Raw genomic sequence first — 15,866 nt, 5'->3', positions numbered from 1 at the left:
GTCTAAAGTGGGGCGCAACAATTGGTATTTTAACAAGCCCTCTAGGTAATTTTGATGCACACTATCATTTGAGAACCACTGTTTTAGAAAGTCCGTGCTACTAAAAGGAAGTCTATGGACCAGTGTCTTTGGGAGCTTCTTAGAAATGCAGACTCTCAGGCCCCACTCTCCTGAGATTCTAATGTAATTGGTCTGGGATAAAGGAGCCTAATTATCGGTAATTTTTAAAGTTTCTCAAATGATTCTAATTGTGAATTGTTATGGATTGAATGTTTGTGTCCCCTCCAAATTCATGTTGAAATCCTAATACCCAATGTTTGGAGGTGGGGCCTTTGGGAGGTAATCAGGGTTAGATTAAGTCATGAGGGTGGGAGCCTGATGATGAAATCAGTGTCCTTATAAAAAGAAGAGTAGACAGGAGATCTCTCTCTCCTTGCATACACATACCAAGAACAGGCCATGTGAGGACATAACCAGGAAGAGAGCCCTCACCAAGAACTCCACCGTGCTGGCACCCTGATCTTCCAGGCTCCAGAACTGTGAGAAGTAAATGTTTGTTGTTTAGGCCACCCAATCTATGGTATTTTATTATAGCAGCCAAACTGACTAAGGCATGCATCTAAGATTAAGAATTACTTCTCTAAGGAAGAAATTGTTAAGTACATTTTATGTTTTCTGGGATAAAATGTGGTCCCTTCCACACAGATATTAAAAGATGTAAATGATTTTCCTTTGCAGATTTACTGGAGCTCAGAAGAGCTCAGTTATTACACCTTTATCCAAAGAGAGGTAAGTTTCACAGTTTCAGCAGTAGAAGATGGCCCAGAGGATATAGGCCAGGTGTTAAAATTGGCATAACATCAGTCAATGAAACTTTCAGGTTCCCACGAGGGAATGAAGCAAAGAACTAAGATCTAGTTACTACCAGTGAGGTGAAGGCCATGAAAAAACAAAATGAAGAATAAGAAAAAGAGGGCCTGGCAGCCTAGATCCAACTCCAAGCCAGCCCAGGATCATCAGCCCAGAGGCTGCAACCAAGGAGAAAGGTGGGCAGGTCTCACCATGAGAGGTGATGGGAGTCCACCTGGACTCTGCCCGAGGCCCGGCTAAGGTTAGCTGGTAGAGATGCCCAGCTCGGGGAGAGGAGAAGGCAGTATTTGGGAATGCTTCTCTTCTTTGGATGATGCAAGGCAGTGAGTTGGCTTTTAATATTCCCCAAACCACCACTGGGATCCCAGGCTTGTGTCTTATGGAATAAATGCAGGGAAAATGAAGATCTAAACAAGATCATAAAAGTATGACTGCAAGATCATTTCTTTCAATCCAGTGCATATTCCTTGAGGCCTCTTAGGTATTAGACACTATAGTAAATATTAAGATTCCTAAGGCATGGTCCTTACATTTAAGAAGGGAGTCATTTAAGACTAAAACAACATCAACAACAACAAAAAAGAAGTTGGAGAGGTGAAAAATGTTATACAGGAAAGTGCTGTAGTAAAAAGAACACAGAACCACTAGCCAGGGTAGCTGAATATGAATTCCATCTTTGTTAGCAACTCATGTGTATCTTAATTTTTGTCTGCATAAAATGGACTTATTACCACCAACATTTTCTTTCTTACCTCCCAGGGTCATCTTGAGAACAAAATAAGATCATGGATGTGAAAATAGTTAGTGAAATACAAAATTTAATCATCATTATTGTCATACTTTTCTTATGCAGTTCTGTACAAATAACTTGCAAACCAACATTTTTAGTTATTTTTGAATTACTGTAAAATAAGGGAGCCCCTTGTCAAGAGTCTGAAGAGTTGAGATGTTTGGGTTCCCCAGAGCCTCTTTCACAATTGCATTCAACAGGAGTGTTTTCATGGAAGGATGCAGGCACCATCAGGTCCAGCATAGCCTGGGTTACAGTGTTTGGTCACTTGGTGTGTTGTAGCATTGCTTAACAGGGAAGGTACTGTGTTCTTTCCTTTTCCTTTACACACATTGAAAAATAAACCACAGCAATCATGAAATCAGAACTTTGGTGAAACATATTGCAGAAGAACCAGGAAACATGTTGCAATGGAGCCTGCTGGGTGCTGCTGCTGGTTGTGAGGTGAACAGGAGAATCAGGTACTTATAGGTAAATAGAAAATGTGTACAAGGGAGTAATGTTTTGCTTTGTTTTGAGTGGTGGTCAGTACAGGACATAAGAGTGTTAGAACATTCATTTCCATGAGAACATTGAAAATGTGACTATATGAGACAGGATCTGAGTTCTGACATTTATCATGTGACCTTGGGCAAGAAAAATAATCTCTCTGAATCCCATTTCTTCATTTATAAAATGCAACAATACCCACCTTTATAGGATTGTTATGAGGATAAAAGAGATACCATAAAGTAACTATCATTATTGTGTTTAATAGATGGTCAATATCACTATGATTATTTAGAGAGTCCTTATAGAAATAGCTGCAGATAAACTATCTTTAACAGTGAAGACAAGGGCTTAAAAATGGAGCACTCTTTTTCCGCTTGAAAAACTCTTTATCTGCTTCAAACAAGGTAGGTACTCCATTCTGATATCATGCTGTTCTTGCCGCCAGGAGTCAGGTCTGAGAGCAGGATGCTTTCCTAATCTGAATGCAATAACTGAGGTGGAAAATGATCAAGTGAGGTTTTCTTAGAAATGTTGCCACTAATTTTAAATTCTTGCATTGATTCTTTTTGTTGTTTCTTAAAACAGGTTCCATTCTTATAGAAAAAGAAAAAATGTCAATGTTTATAATGCTTATTAAAATAAAGTTACAATAGCCCACAAGGCCAGAAACTCAGCTTGCAGACCATTTGGCAACAAGGTGAGGCAGAGTCCTCCTACAAACACAGACAGTAGGTGTCTCCTCAAATGGCATGACGGAAGCTTTCTCATTTCGTAAATTTTTCCTCATTGATAAAAATGTGTGAGATATCTATAAAATATACATATAAAACTATGACATACATTGTTGATGTGAACATGAATGCATACCCAACAGGAAGAACGTGCCCACGTACATAAATAGAACTGCTGTGGGGATCAAAATGCCCAACACAATTTATCTTTAATCTGTCAGTGACTAGGGATCAGGTCTCAGTTTCTTCTTGTCTTTATCTGGGCCACTACCTAGGTGACCTAATCTGATCCTGTGTCTACACAGTAACCCCCAGATGGATCCCGCCATGCTCAGCCTTTCCTCCCAACTTCAGACCTGTGTATCCTACTGCTGACTAGACATCTTGATTTTCTCCTCAGAGTTGTTGCTTCCACAGACTTGGTCACCTCAGTGAATGGACACTCCATTCTTCCAGTTGTTCAGAAACAAAGTTGGGTTATACTTGACTCCTCTCTTCATATCATACCATTCATCCAATCAATTAGCAAATTCTGTGGTTCCCACCTTCAAAGTACATCCTCAGGTTTCTCACTGCTACCACCACCATCTGCTGTTGCAGATATACACCTCCTGTTTCTGCTCTTTTGCCCCTACAGTTTATCGTCCTTAGAGCAGCCAGTGATTCTTTCAAAATACAAATCGAATAATTATGTTGTTTCTCTTCTTAAATCTCTCTAGAATCTAAGGTCTTTATAAAGACCTGTATCGCTCTACACGATCTGTGTCCCTGCCATTTCTCCAATTTCATCTCCTCCCTCCAACCCTGCCTCAATTCTCCCTAGGTCACCAGTGCCTCTTCACAGTCCTGCAGCTAAGCCTCAGAGCCTTTGCCTCGAACTGTTCCTCTTGGGGTGCTGTGTTCCCCACGTTGGTTTGCTTGCTCACTTACTTCAGATATAGGTCTCAGGTCTTCACCAAGAGCTCTGTGTAATTCTCTAAACACCTCACGTCTGCCACGCTCTCTATCTCCTGTCTCAAAGTATTAAGTCACGTGTCAACCGGAAAACAGAAATCACTTTGAGTGTTTTAAACAGGAGGGATTTAATGCAGGAAATTAGTTCTGTGAGTGAGGGCTGAGAAGCCAGAGGAGATAAAGAAACAATCCAGGAGTTAGAAACAGTAGGAAATTGCTAGTCCCCGTCCTCTCATGGAGGTGGGAGAAAGCCACCCATATCACCTGGCAGAGGCAGGCAACACAGTGGTTGTAGCAGAGCTGGAGCAATGGGGAGACAGCCACCACTACCGATGCTGGCTTCTCCCTTCTCCTGCCCTCTGGGCTCTCAGTACCTCTCATTGGATGAACTCATTGAGGCCTGTGCTGAGGCTGCAGGGGGCAGCACCCACCATCTTGCCCTGAGCAAAGGAACCAACTACAAGGCAAACAGGCCCAGCCCCAGCACAATCTGCTCTCTGCTTTTCCTCAGAGCATTTATCATCCTTGAAATATGTACACTTTTTTGTTTATTTGTAGTTTCTCTACTTTGACTGGAATATGGTGTCCCTGAAGGCAGGGGCTTTGCTGTTTTGTTCACTGTTATACCCCCAGCTCCTAAAACAGTGCCTGGCACATAGTAGGCAGTGAATAAATATTTGATGAATGAGAGAATATGTCTCAACAGACAGTGCACCTGACTTATAGCAGGCATTAAACACATATTGAATAATTGAGACTGATTAACAATTATAATATCAAGGTAACTGTTATGTGAAAAATAACAATGTACCAAGCTACATGAAATCCATCTTAACAGATTTTATAATGCAAGACTCCTGAGAAGAACACATTCATATGAAGAACCTTATAATTTATGATGCATTTTCATATGTGATTCCTTCGAATCCCTAGTATCATATTTCCTGAAGCTTTTAGACTCATTTAGTTTCCATTTCATCTTCATGAATTTGTCATTTGAAATACTTCCTATTTGATTCTTTTTGCTTCTAAGTTTTAAAAATAGTTCAGGAAACCTGAAATTCTAAATTCAGTGTATCAAAACAATAAAGCAAACTTTGAAGATAAATGCTTCTATTTGTTGCTGGTAAAATTGAGCACTGTAATTTATTAAAAAATGGAAAAAATCATTAATTTGTCAAATCTCAGGATTAAAACCAAATTTGACCTTATTGTCAATTAAGCAATAAATACTGCATGAAACTATAAATAGTAGTCGGACAGAAACACTTCTCTGTTCTGGAAACTTATCACTGTAAAGAGGTCTTAAATTCATTGTTGACTGTCTTGTTTGTATTTGTTTGATGCTCCTAGAGATCAAATTCTAAATCTAAGTGATTCAAAGTGGATTTTTATTTTCATGTGGAAACTTCGGATAGATTAGTATTGGGTAGTGAGTGAATAAAGACCCCAAATTTATGATATTATGACAATTTAAGTATGTTGAAGATATTTCTTAGGTGCTGATCTTCATTTTTAAGATTCTCTATATGTGAAGACAAACAAGGGGCTGAATTTCAAGCCCAAATGTATGTCATGTGTTCACGGGACTTCCCTGGTGGTCCAGTGGCTAAGAATCTGCCTTCCAATGCAGGGGACATGGGTTTGATCCCTGGTTGGGGAACTAAGATGCCACATGCTGCGGGGCAATTAAGCCTGCATGCCACAACTAGAGAGCCCGTGAGCTGCAACTACTGAGCCCACATGCTCTGAAGCCCATGTGAAGACCCAGAACAGCCTAAATATATATATATATATGTATATATGTCATGTGTTCAAAATAACTGCAAGACCAAAACCCAAAACAACAATAAATCATGCTGTTTTCCTCTGGGACAAATGGTTAATTCAGGTGAGAGTCTTAGGAGAGTCCATCCATGGTAAATAATAGAAAGGTTATGATGAGTTTCTCTCCTTGTCCCGGGGCAAGAAGAATTCAATACATTCTCTGTGTGTGAATTTATTTGTTCCATCTCAGCTGCTCATATCTCCAAAATGAATAATATTTGTTGACATAGTCTTGTTCATGCTTGTTTTTAAAGCTGTTTCTTTCTTTCAGGACATGATCACAGGTCCTTGAGAAAACAAAGTTTGCTGTTCCAGTTAATTTGTTCCCAGTATGTGTGTGGTACAGCAGGCTTCTAGTTTTTCCAACTGTTTGTACTTTTGGATAAACTGTTTAACTTACCTAATTACAGTAATGATGGCTCACACTTATCTGACACTATGCCTTAAGTGCTGATTCTACGAGCCATATGTGACCAGTTGTTCAGTGTCTGGGTTTCTTACCATCCTCCTTTCACAAATGGAGAACCCAAGGCACAGAGAGGTCAGTAATTTGCCCAAGGTCCCACAGCTGTTAAATGGAGGAAGCCTAAGCAGACTGCAAGCCTAAGCAGTCTGGCTTCCAAGCCCATACTCATCCCAGCCTCCAGGCTAGCAAAAGGAAACTAAAACGTCTTCTTTATGAAGCAAGGTCAAAGTGTATTTTGGTATTCTTCTCTGGGAGAAAAAATAAGCTGCTTTTCCAAGAAAAGGGAGGCCCTGATGGCATGTTCAAGAAACAGTAAACAAAGTTACAACTTAACTGCTTTATGTTTAAAAAGAAAAATAAATAAGGAGGAACTTGGGTTCCTCATAGAGGGCAAAGCAGGGAGGTGGTCAGACAGGGGAGACCGAGGGTGGAGTCCAGGGCAGAAGTGACTGGAGAGATGACTGAGCGTTGGGTTGGCTAAAGGACATTAAGAATAAGAACGCTTTCCCCCAACTGCTTGGTGGAGGGCCTTAGAAAACTCCATAGGATTTTTGAAGTCAAGTTCATTTAAATATCAAAGGATGAGTGATATCACCTGACCTATGGGTTATACTTATAAATCTTTAACATTGCTCTAATAGTCAACACAGGTTCCTTGGAAAACTGTTTTTAGATATTCCACTGGGTTGAAAATAGGATTATTCTTATAGTTGTATCAAATTTTTTCTTGAAAATCAAGGAGACAGTAACTGCCCATAAGCAAATCTGAGTGCAATTTCAGATGCTCTCCAAATATCACAGGTATTTATGCCACAGACTGAGAATAGATGTCAGGAAACAAAACAAGACTGATCAACATTTGAAAATCTACTTCATGTTAAGTACTAACTTGCACTACTTTTTCTAATAAGCAATGTTGAAGTAGAATTAATGTACAATAAAATTCACTAATTTTAGGTGTACAGTCTTAAAAAATATATATTCAGTAGTGTCACCACCACCATAATCATGATATTGAACATTTCCATCACACATGTTCCTTTGTAGTCAGTCCCTTCCTCCACTTCAGGCCCCTGGCAACCAGCCATCTGTTTTCTATCATTATAGTTTTGCCTTTATAATTTTTCATATGAATGAAATCATATGATATGTGGTCTTTTGTGTCTGTCTTCTTTCATTTAACATAATGCTTTTGAGATGCATGCATATTGTTGCATATATCATTCATTTGTTACTTTTTATTGCTGAGTAGTTGTCCGTGGGATGTACCACAGTTTATCCATTCACTAATTCATAGACATTTGGGTTGTTTCCAGGTGTTATATATCATAAATAAAGCTATCATGAACATTTATGTGCAACCAGTTATGTGACTATGTTTTCATTTTTCTTGGATAAACGTTTAGGAGTGAGGTCATTGCGTCACGTGACATGTATATGTTTAATTTTATAAGAAACAGCCAGACTATTTTCCAAAATGCCTGCATCATTTTTCATTCTCACCAATGCTCTAAGAGAGTTCCAGTTACTCTACTACATCTTGTTAACATTTGGTATTTTCAGTCTTTTAAATTTTAAACATTCTGGTGGGTATGTAGTAGTATCCCATTGTGGTTTTAATTAGAATTTTCCTAATGGTTAAGATGTTGAATATCGTTTCATGTGTTTGTTTGCCACTCATATAGCAAATATTTTAGCCATTTAAAAAACTGAGCTGTTTGTCTTCTTATTTTCAAGTTAGAAGCATTCTTTATATATTCAGGATAGAAGTACTTTATCACATTTATATTTTTTGAAAATATTTACTCCCAAAGTGTGGCTTTTCCTTCTTTTTTGAAAAGCAAGGTTTTTTTGTGTGTGTGTGTGGTACGCGGGCCTCTCATTGTTGTGGCCTCTCCCGTTGTGGAGCACAGGCTCCAGTCGCGCAGGCTCAGCGGCCATGGCTCACGGGTGGAGCCGCTCCACGGCATGTGGGATATTCCCGGACTGGGGTACGAACCCGTGTCCCCTGCATCAGCAGGCAGACTCTCAACCACTGCACCACCAGGAAAGCCCTGAAAAGAAAGGCTTTTAAATGTTGATGAAGTTTAATTCATCAATTTTTTCTTTTATGGTTCACACTTTTTATGTTCTATCTAAAAATCTTTGCTTGATCCAAGATCACAACATTTAAAAAAATATTTTCTTCTAGAAGTTTTATAGTTTTAATTCTTCTATTTAGAGGTCTATGACCCATTTTTAGTTAGTTTTTGTGAACAGTGTGAGTTAAGAATTGAAGTTTCCTTTTTTTTAACATGTTTGTATATTTGATTATTTCAGCAGTATTTTTTTTGAAAGATGCACCTACTATCTCCTACATGCTATGTATTAAGCTGCACTTCTTAAAATTTACTTTCTGCTTCAAAGATGAAATCACTCTTTTCTATATCCCTTTCTTTTTCTGTTTTTCATGTGATTCATTTTATTGTGGTATTTACTTTTTTTTTTAACATCTTTATTGGAGTATAACTGCTTTACAATGGTGTGTTAGTTTCTGCTTTATAACAAATTGAATCAGCTATACATATACATATATCCCCATATCTCTTCCCTCTTGTGTCTCCCTCCCTCCCACCCTCCCTATCCCACCCCTCTAGGTGGTCACAAAGCACCGAGCGGATCTCCCTGTGCTATGAGGCCGCTTCCCACTAGCTATCAGTTTTACATTTGGTAGTGTATATATGTCCATGCCATGCTCTCACGTCATCCCAGCTTACGCTTCCCCTTCCCTGCGTCCTCAAGTCCATTCTCTAAATCTGTGTCTTTATTGCTGTCTTGCGCCTAAGTTCTTCAGAACCATTTTTTTTCCTTTAGATTCCATATATATGTGTTAGCATATGGTATTTGTTTTTCTCTTTCTGACTTACTTCACTCTGTATGACAGACTCTAGGTCCATCCACCTCACAACAACTAGTTCAATTTCATTTCTTTTTATGGCCGAGTAATATTCCATTGTATACGTGTGCCACATCTTCTTTATCATTCATCTGTCGATGGACACTTAGGTTGCTTCCATGTCCTAGCTATTGTAAATAGTGCTGCAATGAACATTGTGCTACATGTCTTTTTTGAATTATGGTCTTCTCAGGGTATATGCCCAGTAATGGGATTGCTGGGTTGAATGGTAGTTCTATTTTTAGTTTTTTAAGGAACCTCCATACTGTTCTCCATAGTGGCTGTATCAATTTAAATTCCCAAAAACAGTTTAAGAGGGTTCCTTTTCCTTCACACCCTCTCCAGCATTTATTGTTTGAAGATTTTTTGATGATGGCCATTCTGACCAGTATGAGGTGATATCACATTGTAGTTTTGATTTGCATTTCTCTAATGATTAATGATGTTGAGCATCCTTTCATGTGTTTGTTGGCAATCTGTATATCTTCTTTAGAGAAATGTCTATTTAGGTCTTCTGCCCATTTTTGGATTGGGTTGTTTGGTTTTTTGATATTGAGCTGTATGAGCTGCTTGTATATTTTGGAGTTTAATCCTTTGTCAGTTGCTTCACTTGAAAATATTTTCTCCCATTCTGAGGGTTGTCTTTTGGTCTTGTTTATGGTTTCCTTTGCTGTGCAAAACCTTTTAAGTTTCATTAGGTCCCATTTGTCTGTTTTTGTTCTTATTTCCATTTTCTAGGTGGTGGGTCAAAAAGGATCTTGCTGTGATTTATGTCATAGAGCTTTCTGCCTATGTTTTCCTCTAAGAGTTAGACAGTGTCTGGCCTTACGTTTAGGTCTTTAATCCATTTTGAGTTTATTTTTGTGTATGGTGTTAGGGAGTGTTCTAATTTCATTCTTTTACATGTAGCTGTCCAGGTTTCCCAACACCACTTATTGAAGAGGCTGTCTTTTCTCTGTTGTATTTTCTGTCCTCCTTTATCAAAAATAAGGTGACCATATGTACGTGGGTTTATCTCTGGGCTGTCTACCCTGTTCCATTGATCTATATTTCTGTTTTTGTGCCAGTACCATACTGTCTTGATTACTACAGCTTTGTAGTATAGTCTAAAGTCAGGGAGCCTGATTCCTCCAGCTCTGTTTATCTTTCTCAAAGTTGCTTTTGCTATTCGGGTTCTTTTGTGTTTCCATGCAAATTGTGAGGTTTTTTGTTCTAGTTCTGTGAAAAATGCCATTGGTAGTTTGATAGGGATTGCATTGAATCTGTAGATTGCTTTTGGTAGTATAATCATTTTCACAATATTGATTCTTCCAATCAATGAACATGGTATAACTCTCCATCTGTTTTCTTTCATCACTGTCTTATAGTTTTCTGCATACAGGTCTTTTTTCTCCTTAGGTAGGTTTACTCCTAGGTATTTTATTCTTTTTGTTGCAATGGTAAATGGGAGTGTTTCCTTCATTTCACTTTCTGATTTTTCATCCTTAGTGTATAGGAATGCAAGAGATTACTGTGCATCAATTTTGTATCCAGCTACTTTACCAAATTCATTGATTAGCTCTAGTAGTTTACTGGTAGCATCTGTAGGATTCTCTATTAGAATATTATGTCATCTGCAAACAGTGACTGTTTTATGTCTTCATTTCCAATTTGTGTTCCTTTTATTTCTTTTTCTTCTCTGATTGCTGTGGCTAAAACTTCCAAAACAATGTTGAATAATAGTGGTGAGAGTGGGCAACCTTGTCTTGTTCCTAATCTTAGTGGAAATGGTTTCAGATTTTCACAATTGAGGACGATGTTGGCTGTGGGTTTGTCATATACGGCCTTTATTATGTTGAGGTCAGTTACCTCTATGCCTACTTACTGGAGGGTTTTATCATAATTGGGTGTTGAATTTTGTTAAAAAGTTTTTTCTACATCTATTGAGATGATCATATGGTTTTTATTCTTCAATTGTTAATATGGTGTATCACATTGATTGATTTGCATATATTGAAGAATTCTTGCATTCCTGGGCTAAACCCCACTTGATCATGGTGTATGATCCTTTTAATGTGCTCTTGGATTCTGTTTGCAAGTATTTTGTTGAGAATTTTTGCATCTATGTTCATCAGTGATATTGGCCTGTAGTTTTCTTTCCTTGTGACATCTTTGTCTAATTTTGGTATCAGGGTGATGGTGGCCTCATAGAATGAGCTTGGGAGTGCTGCTCCTCTGCTACTTAGAAGAGTTAGAGAAGGATAGGTGTCAGCTCTTCTCTAAATGTTTGATAGGATTCACTTATGAAGCCATCTGGTCCTGGGCTTTTGTTTGTTGGAAGATTTTTAGTCACAGTCTCAATTTCAGTGTCTGTGATTGGTCTGTTCATATGTCCTATTTCTTCCTGGTTCAGTCTCAGACAGTTGTGCTTTTCTAAGAATTTGTCCATTTCTTCCAGGTTGTCCATTTTATTGGCATAGAGTTGCTTGTAGTAATCTCTCATGATCCTTTGTATCTCTGCAGTGTCAGTTGTTACTCTTCCTTTCTCATTTCTAATTCTATTGATTTGAGTCTTCTCCCTTTTTTTCTAGATGAGTCTGGTTTATCAATTTTTTTTATCTTCTCAAAGAACCAACTTTTAGTTTTATTAATCTTTGTTATCGTTTCCTTCATTTCTTTTTCATTTATTTCTGACTGATTTTTATGATTTCTTTCCTTCTGCTAACTTTGGGGTATTTTTGTTCTTCTTTCTCTAATTGCTTTAGTTGTAAAGTTAGGTTGTTCATTTGAGATGTTTCTTGTATCTTAAGGTAGGATTGTATTGCTATAAACTTCCCTCTTAGAACTGCTTTTGCTGCATCCCATAGGTTTTTGGGTTGTGTTTTCACTGTCATTTTTTTCTAGGTATTTTTTGATTTCCTCTTTGATTTCTTCAATGATCTCTTGGTTATTAAGTAGTGTACTGTTTAACCTCCATGTGTTTGTATTTTTTACAGATATTTTCCTGTAATGGATATCTAGCCTCATAGTGTTGTGGTCGGAAAAGATACTTGATATGATTTCAATTTTCTTAAATTTACCAAGGCTTGGTTTGTGACCCAAGATATGATTTATCCTAGAGGATGTTCCATGAGCACTTGAGAAGAAAGTGTATTATTTTATTTTTGGATGGAATATTCTATAAATATCAATTAAGTCTATCTTGTTTAATGTATCATTTAAAGCTTGTGTTTCCTTGTTTATTTCATTTTGGTTGATGTGTCCATTGGTGAAAATTGAGTGTTGAAATCCTCTACTATTTATTACTGTCGATTTCCCCTTTGAAGGCTGTTAGCATTTGCCTTATGTATTGAGTTGCTCCTATACTGGATGCATAAATATTTACAATTGTTATATCTGCTTCTTGGATTGATCCCTTGATCATTATGTAGTGTCTTTCTTTTTCTCTTGTAATAGACTTTGTTTTAAAGTCTATTTTGTTTGATATGAGAGTTGCTGTTCCAGCTTTATTTTAATTTCCATTTGCATGCAATATCTTTTTCCATCCCCTCAATTTCAGTCTCTATGTGTCCCTGGGTCTGAAGTGGGTCTTTTGTAGACAGCATATATACAGGTCTTGTTTTTGTATCCATTCAGCCAATCTCTGTCTTTTGGTTGTAGCATCTAATCCATTTACATTTAAGGTAAGTTTCTATATGTATGTTCCTATTACCATCTTTGTAATTGTTTTGGGTTTGTTATTGTAGGTCTTTTCCTTCTCTGTGTTTCCTGCCTAGAGAAATTCCTTTAGCATTTTTTTGTAAAGCTGGTTTGGTGGTGCTGAATTCTCTTAGCTTTTGCTTGTTTGTAAAGGTTTTAGTTTCTCCGTCAAATCTGAATGAGATCCTTGCTGGGTAGCATAATCTTGGTTGTAGGTTTTTCTCTTTCATCACTTTAAATATGTCCTGCCATTCCCTTCTGGCTTGCAGAGTTTCTGCTGAAAGATCAGCTGTTAACCTTAGGGGGATTCCCTTGTATGTTATTTTCTGTTTTTCCCTTGCTGCTTTTAATATTTTTTCTTTGTATTTTATTTTTGATTGTTTGATTAATATGTGTCTTGGTGTGTTTCTCCTTGGATTTATCCTGTGTGGGACTCTCTGAACTTCTTGGACTTGATTGACTATTTCCTTTCCCATATTAGGGAAATTTTTACCTATAATCTCTTCAAATATTTTCTCAGTCCCTTCTTTCTCTCTTCTTCTTCTGGGACCCCTATAATTCGAATGTTGGTGCATTTAGTGTTGTCCCAGAGGTCTCTGAGACTGTCCTCAATTCTTTTCATTCTTTTTCTTTATTCTTCTCTGCAGTAGTGATTTCCACTATTTTATCTTCCAGGTCACTTACCATTCTTCTGTCTCAGTTATTCTGCTACTGATTTCTTCTAGAGAATTTTTAATTTCATTTATTGTGTTGTTTCCCCCCCCCCCTTTTTTTTTGCTCTTTAGTTCTTCTAGGTCCTTGTTAAACGTTTCTTGTATTTTCTCCATTCTATTTCCTAGATTTTGTGTAATCTGTATCATTATTGCTCTGAATTCTTTTTCAGGTAGACAGCCTATTTCGTCTTCATTTGTTTGGTCTGGTGGGTTTTTACCTTGCTCCTTCATCTGCTGTGTGTTTCTCTGTCTTCTCATTTTGCTTAACTTACTGTGTTTGGTGTCTCCTTTTTTCAGGCTGCAGGTTTGTAGTTCCCGTTGTTTTTGGTGTCTGCCACCAATGGCTAAAGTTGTTTCAGTGGGTTGTGTAGGCTTCCTTGTTGAGGGGAATAGTGCTGGTGTTCTGGTGGTGGAGGCTGGATCTTATCTTTCTGGTGGGCAGGTCTGCATCTGGTGGTGAGTTTTGGGTTGTCTGTGACCTTATTTTAGGCAGCCTTTCTGCTTGTGGGTGAGGTTGTGTTCCTGTCTTGCTCGTTTGGCATAGGGTGTCCAGCATTGTAGCTTGCTGGTCTTTGAGTGGAGCTGGGCCTTAACGTTGAGATGGAGATCTCTGGGAGATTTTCGGCATTTGATATTACTTGGAGCTGGGAGGTCTCTGGTGAACCAATGTCCTGAACTCAGCTCTCCACCTCAGAGGCACAGGCCTGACACCTGGCTGGAGCACCATGACCCTGTCATTCACATGGCTCAGAATGAAAGGGAGAAAGAAAGAAAAAGAAAGAGAGAAAAAATAAAATAAAATGAAGTTATTAAAATAAAATATAATTATTAAAAGTTAAAAAAATTTAAAAGTAATAAAAAAAGAAAGAAGAGAGCAACCAAACCAAAAACCAAATCCACTACTGATAACAAGCACTAAAAACTATACTGAAACAAACAAACAACAACAATAACAAAAATAAATACAAAACAAAAAAACGGACAGACAGAACCCTAGGACAGATGGTAAAAGCTAAGCTATACAGACAAAGCACACACAGAAGCATACACGTACACACTCACTGATAGGAAAAAAGGAAAACATATATATATATATATTGTTGCTCCCAAAGTCCACCGCCTCATTTTGGGATGATTCATTGTCTATTCAGGTATTCCACAGATGCAGGGTACATCAAGTTGATTGTGGAGATTTAATCCACTACTCCTGAGGCTGCTGGGAGAAATTTCCCTTTCTCTTCTTTGTTCACACAGCTCCTGGTGTTCAGCTTTGGATTTGGCCTCACCTCTGCATGTAGGTCGCCTGAGGACATCTGTTCCCATTCAGACAGGATGGGGTTATAGTAGCAGTTGATTGGGGTGCTCTGACTCACTCAAGCTGGGGGGATGGAGGGGTATGGAATGTGGGGTAAGCCTGCAGTGGCAGAGGCCAGTGTGAAGTTGCAACAGCCTGAGGTGTGCTGTTTGTTCTCCAGGGGAAGTTGTACCTGGATTATGGGACCCTGGACGTGGCAGGCTGCGTAGGCTCCCAGGAGGGGACGTGTGGATAGTGATCTGTGCTTGCTCACATGCTTCTTGGTGGTGCAGCAGCAGCCTTAGCATCTCATGCCCGTCTCTGGGGTCTGCGCTGATAGCCGCAGCTCGCACCCGTCTCTGGAGCTCATTTAGATGACACTTTTAATACCCTCTCCTTGCACACCATGAAACAAAGAGGCAAGAAAAAGTCTTGCCTCTCAGGCAGTTCCAGACTTTTTCCTGGACTCCCTCCCGGCTAGCTGTGGTGCACTAGCCCCTTTCAAGCTGTGTTCACGCAGCCAACCCCAGTTCTCTCCCTGGGATCTGACCTCCGAAACCGGAGCCTCAGCTCCCAGCCCCCACCTGCCCTGGTGAGTGAGCAGACAAGCCTCTCGGGCTGATGAGCACTGGTCAGCAGCGATCCTCTGTGCAGGGATCTCACTGCTTTGCCCTCTGCAGCCCTGTTGCTGCACTCTCCTCTGTGGCTCTGAAGCTTCCCCGCCTCCATCTCCAACCGTGAAGGGGTTTCCTAGTGTGTGGAAACCTTTCCTCTTTCACAGCTCTCTCCCACTGGCGCCACTCCCATCCCTGGTCTTTTGTCTCTGTTTTTTCTTTTTTCTTTTACCCTACCCAAATATGTGGGGAGTTTCTTGCCTTTTGGGAGGTCTGAGTTCTTCTGCCAGGATTCAGTAGGTGTTCTGTAGGAATTGTTCCACATATAGATGTATTTCTGATGTATTTGTGGGGAGGAAGGTGATGTCCACTTCTTACTCTTCCTCCATCTTAAAGCTCCTCTTATATCCCTTTCTTTTAGGAATCTGGTAATACTTAACCCAAGGAAAAAAATGTGTGATTTGGAGGACTAACTGTAGGAATTCCTGAGATATTCTGTGCT

The sequence above is a fragment of the Neophocaena asiaeorientalis genome, unplaced genomic scaffold (assembly GCF_003031525.2).
Source record: "Neophocaena asiaeorientalis asiaeorientalis breed wild unplaced genomic scaffold, Neophocaena_asiaeorientalis_V1.1 scaffold266, whole genome shotgun sequence".
NCBI lineage: Eukaryota > Metazoa > Chordata > Mammalia > Artiodactyla > Phocoenidae > Neophocaena > Neophocaena asiaeorientalis.
This window is presented reverse-complemented; position numbering follows the sequence as displayed.